The sequence below is a fragment of the Sus scrofa genome, chromosome Y (genome assembly GCF_000003025.6).
Source record: "Sus scrofa isolate TJ Tabasco breed Duroc chromosome Y, Sscrofa11.1, whole genome shotgun sequence".
In the NCBI taxonomy this organism is placed as follows: domain Eukaryota; kingdom Metazoa; phylum Chordata; class Mammalia; order Artiodactyla; family Suidae; genus Sus; species Sus scrofa.
The window spans coordinates 3,227,060-3,239,027 of NC_010462.3; the positions used below are offsets into that span (position 1 = coordinate 3,227,060).

The 11,968-nt window shown below is 46.3% G+C and overlaps 1 long non-coding RNA gene across 1 annotated transcript in view; it reads left to right on the forward strand.

Moving 5' to 3' along the window:
• The window catches only part of LOC102166006, a 152,238-nt gene extending 141,182 nt beyond the window's left edge, over window positions 1-11,056 (forward strand). Inside the window, exon 3 of the long non-coding RNA XR_002340915.1 lies at window positions 10,273-11,056. This is a non-coding gene — a long non-coding RNA (uncharacterized LOC102166006). The remainder of the gene's footprint in view (window positions 1-10,272) is intronic.

An 11,968-nucleotide genomic window follows, 5' to 3' on the forward strand; every position in this document is an offset into this window, starting at 1 on the left:
ATAAAAGGTCTTTTGGAACTTTTCCAGGCTCATCTCCCACTGATTCATTGGGAAACCAAAGATATTGACAGGCGGGAACATTGAATCTACTCTTCCAAAAAATTGTTGGTAGTGTGCATGTCACAGCCTTCCCTCCTGTGGCCCAAGGAGAACCTCAGAAGTAAATAGGGAGTTCCTCTTGTGGCTCAGCTTGACTAGCAGCTATGAGGATCTAGATTTGATCCCTGGCCTCACTCAGTGGGGTAAGGATCCCGCATTGCCACTAGCTGCAGTGTAGTTTGCAGCTGAGGCTTGGATCCAGGGTGGCTGTGGCTGTGGTGTAGGTTGCAGCTGCAACTCCAATTCAACCCCTAGCCTGGGGACTTCCATATGCTGCAGGTGCAGCCATAAAAAGGAAAAAGAAAAAAGGAAAAAGACTGTGGATTTCTAGCACAAGATAAGAAAAAAAAATGAGAGCAATTATCCTATTATTTAATAAGTTGAAGATGGAAGATTACTATAAAGATAGAGTCTCAAACTTCATCCTAGAGTGCAGTGTCCAGAATGAGACAGGTGACGACCTGGCTGGACTCTGTGCAGGCTGAAAAATACCTGGGGGGCTGGAGTTGGTCCCTGGGACAAGGACCTAGATGCACTTGAACACATTCAAGAGACAATGGCTCCATTGTGTGAGGGAATAAGCTAACTATGGTGATAATGAGGAATTAGAGAATCTTGACCTTGGAAAAGAAACAGCCTATGGGGGATATGATTCCACATCTGAAAATCCACCCAATGAAAGAAAACTGTCCAGTGTGATCAGCTGGCAAAGACCTTCTCCACTAGGCTTCAAGGTTACAGAGCAGCCTCTTAGAGGGAGGGAGGGGTGTGTCTCTGGTCTCCAAGACTACTCAGGCTTTTCAGATTCACTAGAAGAACTCCAATGACTCAGAAGCTGGTATGCTCATGGTTACAGTTTATCACTGTGAACAGACACAAAGCAAAATCAGCAGAAGTAGGTTTTTTTTGGTTTGTTTTTTGTTTGTTTGTTTGTTTGTTTTTTAAGGTACATGGGGTGGAGTCAAGGGGAGACCAGGCACAATTTTTATGAGAGTTCTCCCATTGGAGCCACACAGGACACAATTATTTCCTCCAGCCATGAGATGGAGAATTACACGGGCAGTGTCATCTACTAGGAATGCTCACTGGAGTCTGCAAAACCCTGTGTTTTTATCGACAGTCAGTCACATGGGCTCATGGACGGCTTGTGACTAGACATAGTTTCTAAACGTTCAGGACCCTAGAGGGAAGGCAAAAACGCCTGTGTCAATCACATGACCTACGCGATCCAGACTATCTTGGATGTGTGATTCAAAGTCCCAGGTGTGAAAAGCACTCTTCTGAGTTCAACATTCCCAGAGCTTAATTTACAAGAGCCAAAGATCAGTTACCAAAATGGGCATTTCTTGGGAAAGTGCAATTCGGGCCAGTTCTTTAACTTTCCTGTGCAGGGTGTCACGTATAAACACAGCCTCCTTTTGCCTGTCTCACTGTGTAAGCGTCAGGGTGATTGGAGCAAGCATCATTTGGAGTTAAAATCCTTCTCTGTCCCTTATACTTTCTATTAATTTTAGCAAATGAGTCACCGTAATTTGAGCCCGTAGCTCAGCCTAAGATACCTTGGTGAACCTTGAATGAAGTAAGGAGCACGGTTTGTAAAATGCACCGAGCACACCCGTGGGATCAAGCTGATGCTCTGTGAATATTCGTTTCCTCCTCAGCCTGAGTTTGGATAGGTGGGACTCCTGGCGAGTCATTTCAATTAGGCCCTTTTTCTCCCTTTCTCCAGCTGTTTTCAAATCTCAGCAGGCACACACAGTAACTGGAGATGTTGATAACATGCTGATTAGGTGGTTTCGGAGATGGGCCTGATCCTCTGAATTTTGAACCAGCTTCTGGATGATGGGGTGCTGCTGGTCCTCAGACCACGTGTTAAGTAAAGAGACGCGGCAGCACACTCCATCTTTCCAGTTGTGGTAGGATCATATCATGGAGAAATATCAGAGCACATATTTACTGCAGGCTCTTTGCATTTCCGCACTCAGACTCCCTCTTCCTTTCCAGACACATCGCCTCAGTCTTGTGGAACTTACACTAGTATGGAACAGCACTTCTCAAATATGACTCTTCAAAGCATTACCAGGTTTTCTAGTCAAAAATGTCAATTTTGGGGTTCCTGTCGTGGCTCAGTGGGTTAAGGACCTGGCATAGTGTCCTTGCTCAGTGGGTTAAGGATCCAATGTTGCCATAAGCTGCAGCGTAGTAACTGTGGCTATGATCCGGTGTTGCCGTGGCTGTGGTGTGGGCCTTAGCTTAAGCTCTGATTTGACCCCTAGCCCAGAACTGCCATAGGCCATGGGGGAAAAAACTATTGATTCTGGGTTCCCCCCTCCACTGTGGTTCAGATGTGAGACTTCAGGACTAGGGTTTTTTCCTGCATCTTTTTTTTAATGGGGAGAACCTTGTGCTGTCGGGTTTGGGTCCTGGAGACTCAAGGATTTCTATATGAAGAAGCTCCAGCAAGTCCAAAGCATGGCAGTGAGAATGTGGAAGCTGTTTAGAAGCTGTGTTTGTGTAGCAGGCATCCGGTTTTTCATGACTAAGATTACGGATTTGTTGGGGTGACATTGGGGGAGTTGATGGAGGTTTGGGGTCTCTAAAACCTTCCCAAGCCACTCCTTGGTGAAGCCTGTGGAGGGACACGGTTAGGAGTCACACTTAAGAGGGATCAAGGGCCCCTTGCTAGGTGCGTTCCTTTTGAACGCTTTGGTGCTGCTGTCTCATCAGTACCCAGGGGAATACGGGTTCTCGCTGTAAGTGGGATGTTAACATCACAGACCTCAAGGGAGATGCCCAGCAAATTCTGTCTGTTCTCTTGACTGGTTCTCTTACACCTGAGTTGAGTACGGACTTTCTCAATACTCAGCTTCTTCTCTTTAGCTCCTTTTCAAAAGGGACCCAAAGAGGGTCTACCAGGAACTTGAGGGTAACATCGGCTCTTCTCCTAGCAGCTCATCCAGAGTGGCCATCAAAATAATGACAGGAAGGGAGTTCCCTGGTGGCTCAGTGGGTTAAGGATCTGGTGTTGCCAGTACTGCAGCATGGGTTCAATCCCTAGCCTGGGAACTTCCACATGCTATGTGCACTGCCCCCCCCCCAAAAAAAAGGATTAAAATAAATGTTTTAAAGTGACGAGGAGATTGCTTTGAAGCCATGTAAACCTGGGTAAAAAACAACCTGTCTAGATGTCCGATGCCACAGCCCCCTGCCTGTCACAGGCTCCCAGGAGCATCCTGAAATGGAAGGGACCTCAGCGTCCCAGCCCCAGCCTTTCCTTTGCTGCCACGGCCAAGGACACCGAGATAGCAAACATCAGATGGTGGCTTTGGTGATGCTGTTTGTACCATAGACCCTTTCTTTCCCAGAGGCTTGTGGTCCCTGCACCCTGTGCTTCCCCCCAGACAGGAGCAAATGAGCTCCTTGCCCAACAGTCCGCCCGAGGGAAGACTTCCGGCTGGAAGATCAATCGCACACATTCGTATTGACTTGGGGAAAGCAGTCAGGCTGCTGAAAGGGTCGATGCTCGTTCCCCCCCCCCCGATATATTTATTAATAATTTAGGCTACGGGGAAAATGGGATGCCTTCTGGAGTGGCCGTGAGTGGTGCAGTGTCGCACCTCTCGGCCAGAAGGGTTAAATGAAGCCCGGAGACGGAAATGTTAGATTGCGACATTAGAACCATGCTAGAGGCACCTGAGGTGGGTAAGTATTGCAAGGTGCGAATAGAGTGAGATACCTGTCTGCAGCTTTGGCTTTGGCGTGTGGGTTTTGTGTATGTTTGATTTATGGTGATGACGTTTTCATTTGTTTGGAAAATGATACCAAAATGCCTCTACCAAAATGCCGATTTCCTCTCGAAGCAGTCGACTTGTAAGGCCGCATACTTATTCCTGTGTTGTTGACCTGACTTTAAAGTTCTTTGAGGAGTTCCTGCTGTGGCGCGAAGGGATCGGCCGTGTCTCTGCAGCGTCAGTTCACAGGTTCGATCCCGGGGCCTGGCACACTGGGTTAAGGAGTCCGCATTGCTGCAGCTTTGGGATAGGTTATAACGGCGACTCAGATCTGATCCCTGCCTCAGGGCGGGCAAAAATGAGAGGAGAAAATAAAAGGGAAAAAATAGTTCTTTTAAATGCCTGTTTCACAGCCTAAGGCATCTTAAGTGTTCTTATTATCAACAGTCCTTTCCACAGAGTCTGGGAACACACAGCCAGACACCCAGACACACTGACGCTCTCTCTCTCCCACCCCACCATCTCTCTCTCACACACACAGGCAGATGTCCTGCCCACTCCACATGCAGTCTCCTTCACACCTGATGCAAAGAACAGGAAAGGAAAAGGCTTTCAACCCAACGTCACAGAGACAGATGGCGGTGTCCTCGGTTGTCCTCTGAGTCAGCGACGCTGCTGAGTCCTGCCCTGGTTCCATGTTCCACCCAATGCAGGCAACAATGGGGGCGGGCAAGGACACCTGGCTGCAGGTGCCCCTTGCAAGGAAGCCCAGGGGAGAGCACTTGGAAGCACCTGCTCTTTTCTGGATTTGAGCAACTTTCCCCTTGGCTGCTGCAGAGCACATTCTGCCCCAAGGACTGGAGGGCTGTGTCATCTCCCAGGGAGCCCCTGGCATCAGCCCCACACAGAGCCTCTGGGTCAAGCCCAGGCTTAACAAAAGCCTACAATGTAGGTCTTCATGCAGGACAGAAAACAGGAGAAACCTGAGCCAGTGCTGAGAGGGATGAGAAGCTGTAGGTCTTGGTCTTCCCCCGTGACTTACTCCTATAGTCCTTACTCATTAAGGAAGACGGCTGACATAATAGAAATCTAAAGAACATTCTGGAATTCCTCTTGTGGCTCAACCGTAATGAACCCGACGGGTCACCATGAGGACTTGGGTTCGATCCCTGGCCCTGCTCAGTGGGTTGGGGATCTGGTGTTGCCATGAGTTGCGGTGTAGGTTGCAGATGCGGCTTGGATCCCGCCTTGCTGTGGCTCTGGGGTCAGCTGGCAGCTGCAGCTCTATTTGACCTGGGAACTTATATATGCTTATGCATATAACGTACATATATATAATGTATATATGCTGCAAGTGTGGCCCTAAAAGGCAAAATAAAATAAGATAAAGTTAAAAAAATTCGGAGTCACCGGGATGAAGCAGATTCCGAAGATGGGAAGAAGCGGTGTGATATATACTCGGTAGCTAATATATCTCATTCATTTCAGAGGTGTGCCTCATATAGTTTAGAAAATGTGGGTGTCCTTCACGTCATCCAAAAACAGTAATGCCGGGGCAAGCTGTCAAGAAGAAAAATCCTCTTTTATGCTGGGAAAGGGCAGAGGGTGGGCAGCGGAGGAGCTGGGCTGGGGGAAGGTACAGCCTTCAGTCGTCTGTGTGGCGTTGGTCACATCTCTTGGCCGAGGGCCTTGGTGTTTCTTCTGCATGGCATCTCACTCCCTAAGAGCCTGCATCTGGAAGTTCCAGTCCTGGCTCAGGGGTGATGAACCCGGCTCGTATCCCTGAGGACGCAGGCTGGATCCCTGGCCTCACTCAGTGCGTTAAGGACCCAGCATTGTCATGAGCTGTGGTGTAGGTCCCAGGTGTGCCTTGGATCCAGCGTTGCTGTGGCTGTGGCATGGGCCTGTGGCTGCAGCTCCTATTTGACCCCCAGCCTGGGAATGTCCATATGCCGTGGTGTGGCCTTAAAGAGACAAAGAAAAAAGAAGAAGGCTGCCCCTGGCCTCCTCAACGCTCCTTTCCCAGCATAGGAGAGTGGGAACTTCGAGGTTGCTTCAGGCATAGGATCCAGACCTTGCCAAGCATCCCTGTCCGGTGCATTCTTTTGGTCAAAGCACACAACACTTTTTCCTCCTGTTGCGCTGCTTGGAAACAGACGCCTGTCTTTAGGGAAGGCATGGTGACCTGACCCAGGTGAGCGCTGGGAGCCGTGAGGTGATGGAAATTTACAGTGTCTGTGTCCCGACTGACTCTGGAAGTCAGGGTCAGCAGCGTCCTGGTGTCTGAGATTCGTAGACCCCCACATGGCACCTTTCATCACACCGTTTCTATCTCCTGGGAAACCAGATCTGCCAGAAGAACTATATAAAGGAAGATCTATAGGAAGCATTACATCTTCACTATATATATATATATATATATATATATATATATTTTTTTTTTTTTTTAATAAAAACTTTACAGGTTTTGGTACTCCGCAGTTAAATTTGTTTGGTCATTGACTTCATTAAGGTATCTCAGTAAGGAACACATGCATACAGTGCAAAATTCAAAGGTATAATAGGACAAACTGTGTAAAGGAAGCCTCTTTGCTGGGCTGTTTGCCTCTGCCACCTGCTAGAATCTACCCTGTTTCTGTATTTGTGCAAAATTCCCTTTTCCCCATGTTTATCCTATTCAAATCAAATACTCAGGACTAAATGAAGAGAAACCCATAGAGACAGGATTGGGGGTGGTATTTGAAGTCACCAACTGACTCTACAATTTTCCTCTGCTTCAAAGATTAAAAAGCATAGATGGCGTGGGGAGAAAGAAGAAGCCTGGAGATGGAGACAGATAAAAATCCCGGGAGCCGCACTGCAACCCATGGTCCTGAGCGGCAAAATGCCTGCAGGGTGACTGTCTGGAGGATGATAAATTATCTCTCTTGTCTCCCAAAGCATTTGCAAAAGCAACGTTTTAAAGAACATACAAACTATTAGTAAGGTCCACGTGTTTATTTAGCCAGCGCCTCACTAAGGCACAGTGTTACCAGTAGTGCTACAGTGCTACAGTGACACTTGTCTGGGATGCTGCAGAAGGACTGCTGTGACACAAGAAGATCCTGGAAACAGATTCGAACTTGTGGAGAGGCAGGACAAATTCTTGAGAAGTGTATACTATTTGTGATTCATTTCAGGAGCATACGTGGCTTAGATGCTAGGTGACAGCAGGTTGATAGGTCATAGGCGAGATAGAGAGAGAATCATACACAAGTCTGGTAGTGAATGTGGCTGTGAGCAGAGAGAACTAGCTGGAGCTGGTCACATCATCACAGGAGGGCATGGTTTTTCCATAGGGACTATCAGCCTTCCCTCTTGCTATGAGCCAGCTTACCCTTGGTATAGAGTCAAAGAGTGTACAGAGTCACAGACACCCCAGCCCATTTCAGTAGACTCCCCACCTCCTGCAACCACAGAGATGCCTCAGCCCCCCATGATATGGGTCAGTGGTGACTAACGGCTGACTGGCTGATCTGTCCTAATTTACCCAATGCCATCTCATCACCATGGCAATCCAGGGGGTTCTTAGGAGCCATCAGGCAAGTACCACAAGAGGAGCACACTGAGTTCTAGAGAGAATCGCTGATTTTCTGCAGGTCTCCTAAGTCATAAGCCGCAAGGCTCATATCAGACCTCGAGCTGCATGGTTCCACCAGGCGATAACCCTCAGGCCACCCCAGCTGAGGCGCACACATGAGAACGCTGGGAACTAGGTGAAAGCGTGCAGAGGTATTTGGCCCTGCACACCCATCTTCTGTGACCACAGAGTCCAGGAGTGCAGAGGAGGGGGGTCTGAATGTTGACCTTTGTCCCTGCAGTTTCCTCTCATTAGCAAACTCCATTGTCAAAATAATTAGGCTTCTCATCATCAGAGGCAGCTCCCAAGAGTCCAGGGATGGATCCATCTGAGGACTAGCTCTGAAGATAACACAGCCTTCTCCAGTCTCAGGAGACTGAAAAGGCTCAACTCGGAGAGCAGTGTTCTCTTTGATGTACGAGGCATGTCTGTAGGTGGCGGAGGGACAAGTTGGGACAGGGAGATGGTGAAATTGTGTGTGTCGCTTTACCCAGGCTGTGGTGCCCAGGCATGGGGTCAACCCCAAGAGTGGAGGTTGGGATGAAGGAGTTCGGCGCCTGTGATGAATTGCTGAACATCAGTTGACTTGACGGAAACTACCCTCTATCATATATGCAGATCCCATCCACTCCCCGGAAAACCATAGAGCAAAAGCTGAGATTGCTTTGAGTCAATGAAATTCACCCTCAAGATGGTAGCATAGAAAAATCTCCAGTTTCCAGCTGACCCTACGAATTTCAGACTTGGCAGAAACACAATAATGTAAGCCACCTTCTCAATGATAAATCTCAATATATAGCTCTAAAGATAGATGGACCTCCAAACATATACAGTTATCTCACTGTCTACCAGTATCTATCTATCTATCTGTCCATCCATCCATCCATTCACCTATCTTCTATATCTATCCACCCATCCATCCCTCCATCTATTGTCTGTCTGTCCATCCGTTCATCTCTCTCTCTCAATGGTTTTGCTTCTTTGGAAAATCCTGACAGATATACTCAGTGTGGAGAGACTGGTACAACAGCAAATCACCAAGAGCTTTCAGGTAAAACATCTATTGACAACACCAATTTGCTTTCCTTCAAGTTTCCTAAGATTTGATTCCTTCCCTCCAGGGCTTCTGTCCAGATACGTTCACAGTATTTCATCTTTTGTTTCCAATCGGTCTTTTCTTTGCTCATCCTTCTTCATCTTCATGATTACGTATTTCCTTCCTCGCCTGCTCTGTTTGCTTTCTTCTCTAACACTTCATTGGCAAGCCTGTGTTCATTTATTATTTCAACAGAATTGTCCAATATAATATCCCTACAAAGACTCACTATTTATCAGTCACTTTAATATGTCAGCTAAGGAGCCTGATCTGCTGGGATCCCAGGAGATGAAAACATGCTTTGGTGTTAATGGATTCAGGGGAAACTCCTGTCCAGTGAAATTAATTACTCATGCAGTTAATATCCAAATATGTTTTGTACATAGTATCTATCTTTCAACCCTGTAGCCAGGCGTGAATACTGACGAACATGTCTTATTTGCAACAGTGATACCTAATCATTGTTTTATTCTAAATTTCTAATTTGTTTTATTCTAAATATTCTAATTTGTAAAATACAATAATAATAATAATTTTTTTTTTTTTTTTGTCTTTTTGCTATTTCTTTGGGCCGCTCCCGCGGCATATGGAGGTTCCCAGGCTAGGGGTCTAATCGGAGCTGTAGCCACTGGCCTACGCCAGAGCCACAGCAACGCAGTATCCGAGCCACGTCTGCAACCTACACCACAGCTCACGGCAATGCCGGATCGTTAACCCACTGAGCAAGGGCAGGGACCGAACCCGCAACCTCATGGTTCCTAGTCGGATTCGTTAACCACTGCGCCACGACGGGAACTCCTATAATAATAATTTAAAAAGGAGTTCCTGTCGTGGCTCAGCGGAAAAGAATCTGACTAGGAACCATGAGGTTGCGGGTTCAATCCCTGGCCTCGCTCAGTGGGTTAAGGATCTGGGGTTGCGCGAGCTGTGGTGTAGGCCGGCAGCTGTAGCTCTGACTGGACCCCTAGCCTGAGAACTTCTGTGTGCCTTGGGTGCAGCCCTAAAAAGACAATAAATAAATAAATTTCATTTGTACCTTCAGATGGTAAACTTGACTGTTAACCCAGAAAATTAATGTTTACAAAAGCAATATGGTGCTGTTATTTCATCAAAGGTCACTCGATACAATTTAATAGCGGTCTGGTGCCGGAAAATCTCTTAACACAAACACAGCTCTTGCAGTTTATGACTTGAAAGCAAAAGCAATCAACTTTTAAATTTCTACAAACATCTTATATGCCTGCAATATTCCTTAACTAAGAAAGTCTTTACCTTTTTCCCTGTTCCAGTTAGTGTGTGCATTTTAAGTAATAAGTGGAGGAAACAGAACAGGAAGAGAGAAAAGACACATATAAAAAGATATATCAGTAGGTAACATTAAAAGGAAAACATATATTGTAAAATAAAGGAAGAAATTTTATTGTTTCTGAGAGTGCCCCTTCTCTGTTAAAGTCATTTTTGTAAATTATTTTCCTTGGTTCCCTGTGCTCCTTAAATTTTCTCTGATGTCTTTGCAATGATACTGCTTTGCAGAGCTATCTGAATTATGTCAGATATACAGATCACATGAGTAGGTAGCCATAGCAACGGACACCACAGGTAATGGTTCTGATTTTATATAGATTCATGAGCCCTTAAAATTAGACCTTTTCCATTTTAAGAAAAAAAAAAAATCTCTACCCTGAAGAATTAGGTATACAGAAAATGTTTGCCTATTCCCATTGCAGGCACAAATGATGGCTTCATGGTTAAAGTAAGAGTGGATAAGAAGGGCCGAAGAAGCTGTCGAGGCTCTCTTGAAGACGTCCGATGTGCCAACGGTACGTTGACATCGAAAATCCATCCACCTGCGTCCTCCATGAGTGGAGTCATCTAAGAGATCTCACCACCATAAGGTACCTCCATATTTATGCCCTTAAGAACGGGCACAGTCTATGAAGGAGAGCTTTGCTTTGCAAAGGTAATGTTTTGCTAGGTGCCGTCTTCACGATGTCTTAATGCATCAGGTCAGCAGTAATGAGACAGGATGATACGAGGGCAGCATCTTAATGAATGACTGCAGCCTAATCTGGTATTTGCAGAAGTGCCTTTTTCTCAGGTGTGGAACCCGGGTTAACCCTCGCTCTTCCTGTCCCTCCACCACACTTTCCGACACTCAGGAAGCTCTCCAGTAGGATACGTGGCAATTATGAGGAGCTGATGGACACTTTAGAAGGCTTAGGGTGTGGGGCATCTTTTCCAAGGAAAGATTGAAAGCAAGACCGTTAATGTCAGTAAACACTCTTCTTGCTGTGAGCACCTCATTTTCTCCTCAAAAATTGCCAACCAATCTCTGTAATAAATGACATTTAATTTTCAGATCCTCCACCAATGCATACCAGCCTACATTAGCTTCATCACATCCTCCTCTGGATCATCCATTATTTTGGAGAATCCATATTTGTGGAGGAACCTTCAGTGCCTTTCAGGAAGAGCAAGACGCCTGTTTGAAAAGGCAACATGCGGAGTTCCCTTCCTTAGCATCCATGAGGACGCAGTTTTGATCCCTGGCCTCACACAGTGGGTTAAGGATCCAGGGCTGCTGTGAGCCGTGGTGTAGGTCTCAGATCTTGCATTGCTGTGGCTGTGGCACAGGCCAGCGGCGACACTTCCAATTCAACCCCTAGCTTGAGAACCTCCTTATGCCGCAGGTGTGGCTCTGTCCTGCTTTACACCAGAGTGGACTATATCCAGTCTCTTGGGATAGACCATGATGGAAGATAATATAAGAAAAGGAATATATATATACACGTGTGTATATATATGCCCAGTCATACATACATATACACACACATATATATATACATATATATGTCATATATATGTATGACTGGGCCCCTATGCTATACAGCAGAAATAGACTCAACCCTGGCAACTATACTCCAATAAAAATAAAAATTTTTTAAATTGTTCAGTGATCAAAAAATTGGGACATCCTGGAGTCAACCCATTTGAAAGAGTTTTAGGGTTCTGTATTTGTTTTATTTGTTATGTTCTTAAACGTGTGAATTCCTAGAATACTTATCATACTTGTTTCCATCTCCAGGGGGCTACGTGATATGCATCAATTCACAAGTTTGTTGGAGGGCAGAACCCTGATTTTCTTGACTCACTCAACACCTATTAGAAAAGCTCGTGAGCCTGTCCCTCTAAGGACCTGGGAATCAATGCATTATTTGTTTAATGCCCTGATGGTAAACACCACGGGATGGCTAATGGAAGGAGCCACTGGCCATCTCTCAGGCGAGAGCTGTGGACTGCACAGTAAGAACACAGTGGGGAAAGGTACACAGTGGTAGAGAAACGGAAAGAGGGTATGCTCACAGTCTGCAAGTAGCCATGAGGGAAGCCTGACAACTCTGCTTGGGTTTTCGGAAGACCCGA